Source organism: Diorhabda carinulata, chromosome 11 (genome assembly GCF_026250575.1).
Source record: "Diorhabda carinulata isolate Delta chromosome 11, icDioCari1.1, whole genome shotgun sequence".
Classification (NCBI taxonomy): Eukaryota; Metazoa; Arthropoda; class Insecta; order Coleoptera; family Chrysomelidae; genus Diorhabda; species Diorhabda carinulata.
The window spans coordinates 13,487,041-13,501,644 of record NC_079470.1 but is presented as its reverse complement, the minus strand read 5'-3'; the positions used below and the strand labels follow the sequence as shown (position 1 = coordinate 13,501,644).

Below are 14,604 nucleotides of genomic sequence, written 5' to 3'. Positions count from 1 at the left end.
TAAAAATAACTTTGAACGGCCTTAATTTCGATAAAATATGATCCGATCACGTCTCCAAACTCATGCGTTCGTTTTTCAATCACAAATCACCAAAATGGCGTCCAACGAACCGTTCAAAGTTAAAATCGGCATTCATATGTTGACGTTCAATGTCAACTGTCAACTGTCAGAATTATTTAACGGTTGCTTCGTTAATTTTATACATTTGATTCGATGAGCGACGAAAAACGTTTTATTTGTAATAGTGAACGGGCACAACAATCGGCAACGCTGTATCGAATGAAGCGATCAGAAAGAGACCGTTAAACGAGACCTCGCTAATGTCGACAATAAGTGAAAACAAAGCTAAGAACATCCTAAAGATGTTAGAATCGTTTAGAGAGGCGGAAACGCCACGCCGCCTTGGATGTAATGGAACGGGCGGGACGCTGCCAACGACGCCGTCGACGCTATATATACTTCGACGTCGAGGCAGCGTCGGATAAGCTGCAGATTCCATTTACCCGTCCGAAACTCTTTTATTTACGTTGTTAAACAGATACTCGATCTTGATAACTGGTTCTTCGGATGTAAGTACGCAGAGGCGGCGTTTGGACGTTTTTTTTTTGTTTTATTTTTCGTCTCGACTCGACTAACCACCCCGTCGTTTTATATCAAAAATATCAATTTTCATTACGTTGAGAATAAACAAAAAGGTTTAGAGTTTACGAAGTTTAAGGGAAATTTGTTTTATATGGCAACACTGTTTGTTGTTTTTTTTAGTTGCATTTAACTGTCAAATTTTCATTTCTCACTGTTTGTACGTGGGTAATTTGGAAAATTATTCAGTTATTTAGATAGGAAATAGATGAATTATTTTTCAAGATGGAGAGAGTGATTTTTTCATAGAAAATTAATTTTAAAAAACGCATTTTTTTTTCAATATTTTTGTTATCTCTTGTTTCTAGATTTTCGTATGATTTTCTCTTTTTCGTTATCAGAAAAAACAATTCGAAATATTCGACAAAAATTTGAAAAAATCCGAAAATTTCGATAAAAAAAGTAGGAAAACTCAAATTTTTGATACAAAGAAATTGGAAAATCCAAATTTTTCACACGAAATATCGAAAAATCCAAAACTATTGATAAAAAAATGGAAAATTCGAAGTTATCAATAAAAACAAATCGAAATATTCGAAAAAAATTTGAAAAACTCAAAAATTTCGATAAAAATGTTGGAAAACTCAAATTTTTGATACAAAAAAATTGAAAAATCCAAATTTTACACACAAAATATCGAAAAATCCCAAACTATTGATAAAAAAATGGAAAATTCGAAATTATCAATAAAAACAATTCGAAATATTCGATACAAATTTCAAAAAACCCGAAAATTTCGATAAAAAAGTAGGAAAACTCAAATTTTCGATACAAATAAATTGAAAAATCCAAATTTTTCACACGAAATATCGAAAAATCCCAAACTATTGATAAAAAAATGGAAAATTCGAAATTATCAATAAAAACAATTCGAAATATTCGATAAAAATTTGAAAAAAACCCGAAAATTTCGATAAAAAAGTAGAAAACTCAAATTTTCGATACAAAGAAATTGAAAAATCCAAATTTTTCACACGAAATATCGAAAAATCCCAAACTATTGATAAAAAAATGGAAAATTCAAAGTTATCAATAAAAACAAATCGAAATATTCGAAAAAAATTTGAAAAAACCCGAAAATTTCGATAAAAAAGTAGGAAAACTCAAATTTTTGATACAAAGAAATTGAAAAATCCAAATTTTACACACAAAATATCGAAAAATCCCAAACTATTGATAAAAAAATGGAAAATTCGAAATTATCAATAAAAACAATTCGAAATATTCGATAAAAATTTCAAAAAACCCGAAAATTTCGATAAAAAAGTAGGAAAACTCAAATTTTCGATACAAAGAAATTGAAAAATCCAAATTTTTCACACGAAATATCGAAAAATCCCAAACTATTGATAAAAAAATGGAAAATTCGAAATTATCAATAAAAACAATTCGAAATATTCGATACAAATTTCAAAAAACCCGAAAATTTCGATAAAAAAGTAGGAAAACTCAAATTTTCGATACAAAGAAATTGAAAAATCCAAATTTTTCACACGAAATATCGAAAAATCCCAAACTATTGATAAAAAAATGGAAAATTCGAAATTATCAATAAAAACAATTCGAAATATTCGATACAAATTTCAAAAAACCCGAAAATTTCGATAAAAAAGTAGGAAAACTCAAATTTTCGATACAAAGAAATTGAAAAATCCAAATTTTTCACACGAAATATCGAAAAATCCCAAACTATTGATAAAAAAATGGAAAATTCGAAATTATCAATAAAAACAATTCGAAATATTCGATACAAATTTCAAAAAACCCGAAAATTTCGATAAAAAAGTAGGAAAACTCAAATTTTCGATACAAATAAATTGAAAAATCCAAATTTTTCACACGAAATATCGAAAAATCCCAAACTATTGATAAAAAAATGGAAAATTCGAAATTATCAATAAAAACAATTCGAAATATTCGATAAAAATTTCAAAAAACCCGAAAATTTCGATAAAAAAGTAGAAAACTCAAATTTTCGATACAAAGAAATTGAAAAATCCAAATTTTTCACACGAAATATCGAAAAATCCCAAACTATTGATAAAAAAATGGAAAATTCGAAATTATCAATAAAAACAATTCGAAATATTCGATACAAATTTCAAAAAACCCGAAAATTTCGATAAAAAAGTAGAAAACTCAAATTTTCGATACAAAGAAATTGAAAAATCCAAATTTTTCACACGAAATATCGAAAAATCCCAAACTATTGATAAAAAAATGGAAAATTCAAAGTTATCAATAAAAACAAATCGAAATATTCGAAAAAAATTTGAAAAAACCCGAAAATTTCGATAAAAAAGTAGGAAAACTCAAATTTTTGATACAAAGAAATTGAAAAATCCAAATTTTACACACAAAATATCGAAAAATCCCAAACTATTGTTAAAAAAATGGAAAATTCGAAATTATCAATGAAAACAATTCGAAATATTCGATAAAAATTTCAAAAAACCCGAAAATTTCGATAAAAAAGTAGGAAAACTCAAATTTTCGATACAAAGAAATTGGAAAATCCAAATTTTACACACAAAATATCGAAAAATCCAAAACTATTGATAAAAAAATGGAAAATTCGAAGTTATCAATAAAAACAAATCGAAATATTCGAAAAAAATTTGAAAAACTCAAAAATTTCGATAAAAATGTTGGAAAACTCAAATTTTTGATACAAAGAAATTGAAAAATCCAAATTTTACACACAAAATATCGAAAAATCCCAAACTATTGATAAAAAAATGGAAAATTCGAAATTATCAATAAAAACAATTCGAAATATTCGATACAAATTTCAAAAAACCCGAAAATTTCGATAAAAAAGTAGGAAAACTCAAATTTTCGATACAAAGAAATTGAAAAATCCAAATTTTTCACACGAAATATCGAAAAATCCCAAACTATTGATAAAAAAATGGAAAATTCGAAATTATCAATAAAAACAATTCGAAATATTCGATACAAATTTCAAAAAACCCGAAAATTTCGATAAAAAAGTAGGAAAACTCAAATTTTCGATACAAAGAAATTGAAAAATCCAAATTTTTCACACGAAATATCGAAAAATCCCAAACTATTGATAAAAAAATGGAAAATTCGAAATTATCAATAAAAACAATTCGAAATATTCGATACAAATTTCAAAAAACCCGAAAATTTCGATAAAAAAGTAGGAAAACTCAAATTTTCGATACAAAGAAATTGAAAAATCCAAATTTTTCACACGAAATATCGAAAAATCCCAAACTATTGATAAAAAAATGGAAAATTCGAAATTATCAATAAAAACAATTCGAAATATTCGATACAAATTTCAAAAAACCCGAAAATTTCGATAAAAAAGTAGGAAAACTCAAATTTTCGATACAAAGAAATTGAAAAATCCAAATTTTTCACACGAAATATCGAAAAATCCCAAACTATTGATAAAAAAATGGAAAATTCGAAATTATCAATAAAAACAATTCGAAATATTCGATAAAAATTTCAAAAAACCCGAAAATTTCGATAAAAAAGTAGAAAACTCAAATTTTCGATACAAAGAAATTGAAAAATCCAAATTTTTCACACGAAATATCGAAAAATCCCAAACTATTGATAAAAAAATGGAAAATTCAAAGTTATCAATAAAAACAAATCGAAATATTCGAAAAAAATTTGAAAAAACCCGAAAATTTCGATAAAAAAGTAGGAAAACTCAAATTTTTGATACAAAGAAATTGAAAAATCCAAATTTTACACACAAAATATCGAAAAATCCCAAACTATTGATAAAAAAATGGAAAATTCAAAGTTATCAATAAAAACAAATCGAAATATTCGAAAAAAATTTGAAAAAACCCGAAAATTTCGATAAAAAAGTAGGAAAACTCAAATTTTCGATACAAAGAAATTGAAAAATCCAAATTTTTCACACGAAATATCGAAAAATCCCAAACTATTGATAAAAAAATGGAAAATTCAAAGTTATCAATAAAAACAAATCGAAATATTCGAAAAAATTTGAAAAAACCCGAAAATTTCGATAAAAAAGTAGGAAAACTCAAATTTTTGATACAAAGAAATTGAAAAATCCAAATTTTACACACAAAATATCGAAAAATCCCAAACTATTGATAAAAAAATGGAAAATTCGAAATTATCAATAAAAACAATTCGAAATATTCGATAAAAATTTCAAAAAACCCGAAAATTTCGATAAAAAAGTAGGAAAACTCAAATTTTCGATACAAAGAAATTGAAAAATCCAAATTTTTCACACGAAATATCGAAAAATCCCAAACTATTGATAAAAAAATGGAAAATTCAAAGTTATCAATAAAAACAAATCGAAATATTCGAAAAAATTTGAAAAAAACCCGAAAATTTCGATAAAAAAGTAGGAAAACTCAAATTTTTGATACAAAGAAATTGAAAAATCCAAATTTTACACACAAAATATCGAAAAATCCCAAACTATTGATAAAAAAATGGAAAATTCAAAGTTATCAATAAAAACAAATCGAAATATTCGAAAAAATTTGAAAAAACCCGAAAATTTCGATAAAAAAGTAGGAAAACTCAAATTTTCGATACAAAGAAATTGAAAAATCCAAATTTTTCACACGAAATATCGAAAAATCCCAAACTATTGATAAAAAAATGGAAAATTCAAAGTTATCAATAAAAACAAATCGAAATATTCGAAAAAATTTGAAAAAACCCGAAAATTTCGATAAAAAAGTAGGAAAACTCAAATTTTTGATACAAAGAAATTGAAAAATCCAAATTTTACACACAAAATATCGAAAAATCCCAAACTATTGATAAAAAAATGGAAAATTCGAAATTATCAATAAAAACAATTCGAAATATTCGATAAAAATTTCAAAAAACCCGAAAATTTCGATAAAAAAGTAGGAAAACTCAAATTTTCGATACAAATAAATTGAAAAATCCAAATTTTTCACACGAAATATCGAAAAATCCCAAACTATTGATAAAAAAATGGAAAATTCAAAGTTATCAATAAAAACAATTCGAAATATTCGATAAAAATTTCAAAAAACCCGAAAATTTCGATAAAAAAGTAGGAAAACTCAAATTTTCGATACAAATAAATTGAAAAATCCAAATTTTTCACACGAAATATCGAAAAATCCCAAACTATTGATAAAAAAATGGAAAATTCAAAGTTATCAATAAAAACAAATCGAAATATTCGATAAAAACCCGAAATTTTCGATAAAAAAAGTAGAAAAACTCAAATTTTTTCCAATACAAAAATTAAAAAATCCAAATTTCCTCATATTCTCGCAGATTAAAAATAAAATTTGAAGTCAAAGTATTTCTACACCTACATATACACCTGGAAATACCTCAATCGAAATGGAAATTGACTTTAACGGAGAATATTTCGAAAAAATAACAAAGTCATATCCAATTACCTACCTATACCCCAATAACGACCTAATTTTAGCCGCGTACCTTCTACAATTCAAAGAAAAAAATGAAAAATAAACGATTTACACCCATCAATATTTTCTTTCAATACACTTTTAGAAGGAAACAGGAAACTATGGTTCATTTTCGGAATTTTTCCACGGTAACATATTTTTTCGCCTTATTTGATTCCGAACGGGGAACCAGTCGCATATCTGTCGCATTTTTACGGTCGTGAATCTTTCGAACGTTCCAGAATTTCCATTACAAGTATCGTTTTCGTACACAAAGTGTCAAAACAGGTTACACGCTTCGTTTAGTTTATATCAAGAGCGATATAGGGCTCGTAAAACGACAAAAAAAAAAGTGATATTATTTTGTATAGAGCTCGAATGGATCGTTTTCCCTTCGGAGACGCTCAAATTTTCAAATATCGAACCGAGCAATCATTTAAACAAACCGAATTTTGCAAATAACTCGAAATCTACGCCGAATTTCGAAAAAAGTGCGGGGATCAAAAATGTAGTTCGAAAAATTTCCTACAAAAAAGGTTTCTTGTGATTTTTTTCTAAGAGCTGTCATTTTTTTGTAAAATGCGCTCAAACTTCGGGGTCGCATCTTACTAAATTTTCAATATTCCGAATTTTGCAAATACCTCGAAATCTACGCCGAATTTCGAAAAAAGTGCGGGCATCAAAAATGTAGTTCGAAAAATTTCCTACAAAAAAGATTCCTTGTGGTTTTTTGCTAAGATCTGTCATTTTTTTGTAAAATGCGCTCAAACTTCGGGATCGCATCTTAGTAAATTTTCAATATTCCGAATTTTGCAAATAACTCGAAATCTGTGCAAAATTTCGAAAAACGTGAAGGGATAAAAAATGTAGTTTAAGATATTTTCTCCAAAAAAGGTTTGTTGTGATTTTTTCCTAAGTGCTGTCATTTCTTTGTAAAATACGCTCAAACTTCGGGGTCGCATCTTACTAAAATTTCAATATTCCGAATTTTGCAAATAACTCGAAATCTGTGCAAAATTTCGAAAAAAGTGCGGGGATCAAAAATGTAGTTCGAAAAATTTCCTACAAAAAAGGTTTCTTGTGATTTTTTTCTAAGAGCTGTCATTTTTTTGTAAAATGCGCTCAAACTTCGGGGTCGCATCTTACTAAATTTTCAATATTCCGAATTTTGCAAATACCTCGAAATCTACGCCGAATTTCGAAAAAAGTGCGGGGATCAAAAATGTAGTTCGAAAAATTTCCTACAAGAAAGGTTTCTTGTGATTTTTTTCTAAGAGCTGTCATTTTTTTGTAAAATACGCTCAAACTTCGGGGTCGCATCTTACTAAAATTTCAATATTCCGAATTTTGCAAATAACTCGAAATCTGTGCAAAATTTCGAAAAACGTGAACGGATAAAAAATGTAGTTTAAGATATTTCCTACAAAAAAGGTTTCTTGTGATTTTTTTCTAAGAGCTGTCATTTTTTTGTAAAATGCGCTCAAACTTCGGGGTCGCATCTTACTAAATTTTAAATTTTCCGAATTTTGCAAATAACTCGAAATCTGTGCAAAATTTCGAAAAACGTGAAGGGATAAAAAATGTAGTTTAAGATATTTTCTCCAAAAAAGGTTTGTTGTGATTTTTTCCTAAGTGCTGTCATTTCTTTGTAAAATACGCTCAAACTTCGGGGTCGCATCTTACTAAAATTTCAATATTCCGAATTTTGCAAATAACTCGAAATCTGTGCAAAATTTCGAAAAACGTGAAGGGATAAAAAATGTAGTTCGAAAAATTTCCTACAAAAAAGATTTCTTGTGATTTTTTTCTAAGAGTTGTCATTTCTTTGTAAAATACGCTCAAATTTCATAGAGAAAGTCTGAGAGAAATTACGTCCCCGGCTGAAGAAGGAACTGCTGTATCTCTTCGAAAATTCAACATTTCGGGACGAAAGAAAGTGGATTTCGTAGCTGAGTTGTCGAGCTTCAATTTCCTCCTCAAATAAGTTCGTAAAACCCCCGGTTTCTCATAAAAATTTTGAAAATTTGTCAAAAGCTCTTAACTAATATGAAAACTCAACTTTCGTACCGAAATATTGAGAAATGACAGCTCTTTGGAAAAAATCACAAGAAACCTTTTTTGTAGGAAATTTTTCGAACTACATTTTTGATCCCTACACTTTTTTCGAAATTCGACGTAGATTTCGAGTTATTTGCAAAAGTCCAAAATTTTTATGTTAACTTTTACTTTTACTTCCGGAACTACCCAGAAAACTAATTTTCGTGGGTTTTGGCTCTAATTAGACTGTACTCACCGGACTATTAATAACTGGGCTAGAAAAATACTTTCGAATATCACAGGTAATAACTCACGTGATTAAATTAGAATCCACCAGGTGACAACGAATTTTCCCCAATACAAAATCAAATAAACGAGATCGCATTACAAAAAAAGAACTGAATTCCGCAATTTTGGTACTTTTTGAAATATTTGGCAACGTTGTTTACGTCTACTACACGTATCATTGCAAATTATATAAAAACTAAATTAAAGTTTAATTGGTCATATTTTTGTATCACCTCGTATATAAACAATTTCTGAATTAATAAATACATTGTTTAGATATATGACGATAAAATTTATTGAAAAACATCGCGTATTTTTTTTAAATTACAACGTTCTAGTTATTTACATGTTTTCAGTTTTATACAAGGCCCTCCATTTTATTATTTAAATCGCTGTAATGGACCGTAATTACCAGATAGGGCTCTCCAAAATAAATTCGAGCAATTTCGTGACAAAGTAGAAGCAATATTTGCCCCATCGCATCATATGAAGGGTCGTTGCTATAATAAAACACAATCTTATACTAGTAACCAAGAAAAATAGGCCAGGCATTAGTTTCAGAATTATATAAAAAAATAAAAATCATTATAAAATAAACTAAATTGAAATAATTCATTGTAGATGGTCGGAAAATGTACAATTACAATTTGTTTTAGGGTAAACATGCCCCCTAAGGATGGGATTTTAATGTTTTATTTTGATTTCCTCATTACAAGTAAGTTCCAAAAGGAGAAGGTATTTTTAGCCAATAAAATCACAAAGTAATCAGAATAACCTAAAAATATCGATTGATTTAGAAGATGTTTAAAAAATTTTGAGGTTAGAACCACAAAATTCACGTTAACAGACAAAAAGTTGAAAAATGTCTTTTTTCTTTATTAGACCAGACACTTTTCAGACAGCCCTCGTATTATACAAGCGACAAAAAGAAAGTAATAACTCGGATAAGTCCTCGCTGGCCTGTTTTTGTTGATAGATTCGATATATTCGAAGCGTCTGACGTCTATTTTCATCAAAATAATTCAAAAGGCAGTTAAAGATGATATAATATGGAAAAAAAATTTAAAAACTGAAAATAATTATGATTACATTATGTATTATAAGATAAACAACTTTGTTTACTGGAAATAATCCAAATCTGATCGTAATATAATAAAATTTCCGCTAAACAAAGAAACTTTGTGGTCAGATATTGTGAAACCTGACAAAAACCCTTTTTAAGTGCCCGAAAATAACACAAGAATAATAAATAATAAATCGTGGATGTATCCTCGGAAATTCATCTTTCAAAAGCCTTCCGAAATGATGAATCATTAAAATACAGAAACGGACTAAGATAAACTAAACGAAATATTTCTAATAAATAACAAAATTTAATTTCATTCTTCCTATAATCGCCATAATCCGTGACGATTGGAATTTTTTTCATATTTCCCAGTGCAATTTTTGATAGAAATTTATACTTTTTGTCTAAATTGTAATAAATACACTAAACAATAAAAATTTCAATATTTATTGTATTAACGTTTCAACTCCTGGCCTATTTTAACAACGCAGACTCGATACGATCATGCGCAATCGATTTCCTAGTAGATCGATTCGATCGGTAACAATCTTAAACACGCCCTGTTATGAAATATAAATCAGCTGAACAGAAGCGCAACGTTGCCAGCTCGCCATTACTTTTATATCAACATAATTTGTGAAGTTTTGTTTTTAAACTGTCTTATTCGTTTTGTATTTTAAAATCTTTATTTAATGAATTTTTATTAAAATATTTATCATAATCTGTGTTATAATAATTCCAAATATTCCGAATTAATGTTATTTTCTCAAAGTTCATTTCGTGAAATGAGAAATATTTATATAGAGTGTTTCGCATGTGAACCGATATAGAGCAAAGACGTATAGGGGAGCCGAAAATTTGACGATTGGGAGCAATTTACTTCTATATCAAGTTACATCCCTTAACAGTCTCATACAGTATATAAGAAATTAACGTTTTTCGAAACTCTGCGTCAGTTCTTATGCGGGTCACCTTGTATAATTGTTTAGGCATCGCCTTGTAGTTATCAGGGATCATAAAACTTTATTTTTCTGACAATTAATACGGCTCACTTCAATTGAACAAATTTGGCAACATTGTCAATATAAATAAATTATGACCGTTGCTTTTTAGTAACAGTCGAATATCTAAAGCATTTAAATGTCAAAGAAAGAGAGGTTATGTATTTAGTTCAGATATAAATTTAATATAAATTTTAAAATGCGGTATAAACAATCTTAATAATTTTAAGCAATTCGCAATAACGCCACCTATTATTCGATTGGAAAAACTTGAAAATCGATCCTCGTGACATCTAGACGAATTCCCTGTTGTTTTTAATAGCTTACCAAATCAACATTATTGACAATAATGGAATTTTATATCTGGGAATGATTATAAACTATATTTTAGCCACTTTCGTATTTTTTTTTCCATGACAAATCGACGAGTTTTTGACTATTTTCGTTATACTCGTATAAAGGCGCGGCCTATTTTCTCGACCGTATAACGCAATGTCGAATGAACGAATCAGAAATAGGCTTTGTTAATGTTGATATAACCCCACTGTCCTAATACCGCACAATGATAAACTGTTTGGAAACGGTTAACTCATTAACTGTGAGTACATGAGTGCGTACGTACGTAGGGGCGGCGACGGCGGAGGCGGCGGCGGCGACAGCCCGAAACTGATATCAGAAAAGATTTATTCCACCAAAAAATAATAAAAATTAAGACAACGAATGTATATTGTTATTATTATTCACAAATTTTTCACGCGTATACTTATCTTCATATCTTATTACCCCCGTATTTTTTTCTCCGTACGAGGATTTAGGAGCTTCGTTATTAGAGTTGATTTACGGTATTGACCTGTTGAAAACGGCTCAATTTTATATTAAGAGAGTGTCGATTTCATTTACGATTTCACTTATAATTAAAATAGAATGCAGAAGTCAGGGCCGGATTAAGATTTACAAGGCCCGAGGTTAAAATAATGACGGGGCCCACTTGTGTATGAAAAAATTTAAAAAATAATATCGATACGTTAGATTTGTGGTGTTAACACGTCAAAAAATACATAATATACATGGTAATCGACCAAAATACTATAATTTCTTCCCGAAAAAAAAAGGAAGCGCGTTATCCTAATTTTTACAACTTTGCAGTCGCTTCAAATCGGTTTTATCTTTGGAAAAATACACGTTTATGACATTAGTTGAGAACGGTCGGCAGTTGTCTACCGGAAGTCACCGGAAAACTTCGAAATGCGGAAAGGAAGTCGAAAGGAGGGAGACGGAGAGAGAGATTTCTCAGTATCCTTCCGGTTGCCACTGGACGGGAGGAAGGAATGGAAGGCGATGTGGGGTAAATTTTTTTTTTATTTCCATTGTAAATAGTGGAAAGTGTCCAAGTGGAGATTTAAAACTCGGGAAGTAACAGTCGTAAATTATTAATACAAACAAGAATTAGGGTTTTCCAATAAAAAATTGAGATTTTTTATCGGATTTATTTGAAAAAAAATCGCGCTCACAATCTACGAGGGATGTCGGATATGCTCGGTTTTAGTTTTTGGTATGTAGGTTCTTAAAACATGTTTTTACTAAAAAAATTATTGTTGAGTACACTTTTCAATAATCTTGTATACCCCACGTACGATTTACGCAGGGCCGGATTAAGATTTATAAGACCCGGGGCTAAAATCATTTACCAACAGAATAAGGAGCCCGGTATATTTCTTTTTTAACCAATAACATCCCAAAGTACTCAAAATAACCAAAAAGTATCGATTGATTTAGATGTTTAAAAAATTTTGAGGTTAGAACCACAAAATTCACGTTAACAGACAAAAAGTTGCGAAATGTCATTTTTCTTTGTGAGACCGGACACTTTTCAGACAACCCTCGTATTATACAAGCGACAAAAAGAAAGTAATAACTCGGACACGTCCTCGCTGACCTGTTTTTGTTGATAGTAACGATATATTCGAAGCGTCTGACGTCTATTTTCATCAAAATAATTCAAAAGGCAGTTAAAGATGATATAATATGAAAAAAAAATTTTAAAAACTGAAAATAATTATGATTACATTATGTATTATAAGATAAACAACTTTGTTTACTGGAAATAATCCAAATCTGATCGTAATTCAAAAATTTCCGCTCAACAAAGAAACTTTGTGGTCAGATATTGTGAAACCTGACAAAAACCCTTTTTAAGTGCCCGAAAATAACACAAGAATAATAAATAATAAATCGTGGATGTATCCTCGGAAATTCATCTTTCAAAAGCCTTCCGAAATGATGAATCATTAAAATACAGAAACGGACTAAGATAAACTAAACGAAATATTTCTAATAAATAACAAAATTTAATTTCATTCTTCCTATAATCGCCATAATCCGTGACGATTGGAATTTTTTTCATATTTCCCAGTGAAATATTTTATAAAAATATATACTTTTTGTTTAAATTGTATTAAATACACTAAACAATAAAAATTTCAATTTTTATTGTATTAACGTTTCAACTCCTGGCCTATTTTAACAACGCAGACTTGATACGATCATGCGCAATCGATTTCCTAGTAGATCGATTCGATCGGTAACACGCACAGTTACGAAACATCAATCAGCTGAAAAGCAGAGCAACGTTGCCAGCTCGCCATTACTTTTATATCAACATAATTTGTGAAGTTTTATTTGTGACTTGTTTTATTTATTTTGTATTTTAAAATATTTGTTTAATGCATTTTTATTAAAATATTTATCATAATCTGTGTTATAATAATTCCAAATATTCCGAATTAATGTTATTTTCTCAAAGTTCATTTCGTAAAATGAGAAATATATATATAGATTGTCTCGCATATGAACCGATATAGAGCATACAGTATACCAAATTTGGTATTCTCAGGTTAAAGGGTTGCAAAGAAATTAACGTTTTTCGAAATTTTGGGCCCGAGTATGAGACCGTCAGGGATGCAACTTAATATGAAAATAAATTGCTCCCAATCGTCGGTTCTTAAGCGTTACATTTTGTATAATTGTTTAGGCATCGCCTTGTAGTTATCAGGGATCATAAAACTTTATTTTTCCGACAATTAATACGGCTTACTTCATGGGAACAAATTTGGCAACATTGTCGGTTTAATTAAATTATGACCATTGCTTTTCAAGGTCTTATGGTAACAGTCGAATCTCTAAAGCATTTAAATGTCAAAGAAAGAGAGGTTATGTATTTAGTTCAGATATAAATTTAATACGAATTTGAAAAACAATTATGGTATAAACAATCTTAATTATTCAAATTTGTGTAGCAAATTAAGAAAGTTGTTATAAAAAAGACTGATATAATCATAGGAATTAATTGCGGAAAAAAAGGAGTTTGATTGTGAAATTACTTTTTACGTTTATAAGAATCGGTTAAGCAGAACCGGACTTAGAAACATTTTTTCATATTTGAATACATCGAAAAAAAGTTGTGAAATAAAAAATGCGATGAATTTAGTGAATAATTCGAAGTGTAAATACAAAAACGAATAATTTAGAAAAAAAAACAATGAAATAAAATTTTATATAAATAAATACAAAAATATTTTTTTCCCGATTGAATTCTCCACAACAAGTCCTGTCCTGTGATCAAAAATGATTAATAGTTTATAGAAGAGAATCCAAAAACAAAATTTGCAGTATATTAATATTGTAGCGGTCAATAAGACTCGTTCTCGATTATAATATGAAAAGAATGGCAGAAGAATAAGGAAAAAAAATCCACTTCGTTTCGTATACTACCATGTTTTAATTATGTAATGGACTCCGATTCGCTTCGGCTAATGGCAGCAAAGCAGAGAAGATGGCTGTTATAAATTAATCATGGAACTATTCGGAGAAAAAGGTTGGGATTTTTTGGCAACGTAATGGTGAGTGGGGCGGTTTTGTTTCACCAAAGACATATATAAGTAGGAAGATATTCGCAATAATTCACAAAGGAAACGGAATCATTGAGAATGAACAATACTTTGTATAAGTGACGTCACTTATATGTGTCAAATCTATGAAATTTAATGAAGTTGGCAACGAATGAATTACGTCATCAAATCAAAATATTTATTTTCTTTTGTTTTAAAGAAAAAAATTGAATCGTAAATAATGACATTGACGA

General features: G+C 28.9%; 1 protein-coding gene across 2 annotated transcripts in view; it reads right to left on the bottom strand.

Annotated features, from left to right (window-relative positions):
* The window catches only part of LOC130899556 (chromosome transmission fidelity protein 18 homolog), a 39,186-nt gene that overhangs the window by 16,460 nt on the left and 8,122 nt on the right, over positions 1-14,604 (bottom strand). The window lies entirely within an intron of this gene.